The sequence below is a fragment of the Mastomys coucha genome, unplaced genomic scaffold (assembly GCF_008632895.1).
Source record: "Mastomys coucha isolate ucsf_1 unplaced genomic scaffold, UCSF_Mcou_1 pScaffold23, whole genome shotgun sequence".
NCBI classification, from domain to species: domain Eukaryota; kingdom Metazoa; phylum Chordata; class Mammalia; order Rodentia; family Muridae; genus Mastomys; species Mastomys coucha.
The window spans coordinates 105,653,621-105,655,594 of record NW_022196906.1 but is presented as its reverse complement, the minus strand read 5'-3'; the positions used below and the strand labels follow the sequence as shown (position 1 = coordinate 105,655,594).

Here is a 1,974-nt window from a genome sequence, read left to right as displayed (position 1 = left end):
GCAAGAGAAAGGAAGATGGGGAAAATAAGAGAGAGAAAGAGATAGAGACAGAAAGAGGAGAAAAACCTTGAAAAATGGCCCCATAGGCTTAGGGAGTGGCACTATTAGGATGTGTGGCCTTGTTGGAGAAAGTGTGTCATGGGGGCGAAGCTTTGAGATTTTAAATGCTCAAGCCAAGCCCAATGTCACTCTCTCTTCCTGATGCCTGCTGATCCAGATGTAGAACTCACAGCTGCCTCTCCAGCATCAGGCCTGCCTGTGTGATCATCCCACCATTATGACAATATAAACCTCTGAATTGTAAGCCACAATTAAATGTTTTCTTTTATAGATTTGCTCTGGTCCTGATGTCTCTTCACAGCAATAAAAACCCTTAAAATAACTCTGAACAAGTCCTGTACCTATCTCCACATGACTATCAACACTGTGTTCTGCATAACATCCTCTGCTTTTCTTATCCTTCTTCTTTCAAATCAAGTCCCTCTTTCAGATTCCACCAGAGCCTTCCCTAGATCTTCTCACATGGCATAGCTGCCATCCTTAAGTGGTCTCAAGCCATTCCATGAAGAATTCTTACACAGTCTCAGTGTCTTTACAACCCACGGTTAGCTGATGCAAGAGTCTTCCCTCTGTACCTAAGCAACCCTACTGAAGTCATAATGCCTGTCTGCTTCCAGCAACCTCATCTACAGTGCAACTGGTGTTCTAAATCTGAGAGTACTTATCACAGTACTTAGGGAAAACAGATATCATGAATTTGTTGTTGCTCTCTAATTGTTCCTAGCAAAAAGCATGAATGGTGTTTCATAAATAAATTATGATGTATCTAGACAAGAGAACACAAATAAGCTTTAAAAGATGATGTATTCAAGTATATATACTGACATAAGCTATGTCTATGAAATAATATTGAAGAAAAGGAAGGTAAAAAAATGTTTAATACCCTGAGGTCATTTTACATAGATATAAGCAAATATAAGTTTTTTTGTTGGTGGTGTTTTTTTTTTTTGGGGGGGGGGTTCGAGTCAGGGTTTCTCTGTGTAACCTTGGCTGTCCTGGAACTCACTCTGTAAACCAGGCTGGCCTTGAACTCAGAAATCCACCTGCCTCTGCCTCCCAAGTGCTAGGATTAAAGGTGTGCGACACCACCGCCTGGCGCAAATGTAAGTTTTAAACATATCCATATGGACATGTGTTTTCCAAAAGTTCATTTATCAAAAATAATAATAGTTATTAACAAATGGGAGTGGAATTTTAGATCATTTTGATATAAATTCCCTTTGAATCTTGATTAAATAATGATAAAATTATTATTTGGAAAAACTATTACTAGATGTTTTACATACCAACATAGTGAACTTGAAACTGTGTAACCCTCCTGGCTCGAGGGCTGATTTCTTCAGACCCTGCCTGCCTCTCATGACCACACCTCTCTGCCCTCCTCCTGCTATTTGCCACGCCTAGCTCCTGGTTCCAGTTACATCGGAAGTTCCACCTCTACAGAGACCAAAGAAGCCGCTGATTGGCCGGCATGCTGACGAACTTGGGGGAGGGGTTTTACCTTACCTTTTCTACCTGTTGGTTTCAACAAAGCATGGCATTAAAGGTCAAGATGGCTGAGCGATCATGATTCCTGTCTAATTTTTATAGAGCCTCCCATGTGGGTAAGGTATAATTATGGCTAACCTACCTCCTCTCAACTCCATATTCCAGAATAACCCTTCTCTATTGTTACTGTTGGGCGGTAACAAAACTGGAGAAATGGGTCATGTAGTTGATCATTCTGTTATACCCTGGAGTTACAACCACTGTGATTGGTGGGCAACAGAGCAGACGGTGGTTCATTGCTCCGTAGAAACTGGCTTAGACAAGTAATCCATCTATATGAGCTCAATTTTGTTCCCCTTTCCTCATGTTTATTAGTTGTTTGACCATCTCACACCCTGCGTTTTGATCACACTTACTCCTTCCACA

At 41.1% G+C, this 1,974-nt stretch overlaps 1 long non-coding RNA gene across 1 annotated transcript; it reads left to right on the top strand.

Annotated features, from left to right (window-relative positions):
- The first annotated feature begins 748 nt into the window (after nt 1–748).
- Nucleotides 749–1,624, top strand: LOC116073116. Its single transcript, XR_004111677.1, has 2 exons — nt 749–924; nt 1,465–1,624. It is a non-coding gene; the product is annotated as an uncharacterized LOC116073116 (long non-coding RNA).
- Nucleotides 1,625–1,974: the final 350 nt, after the last annotated feature.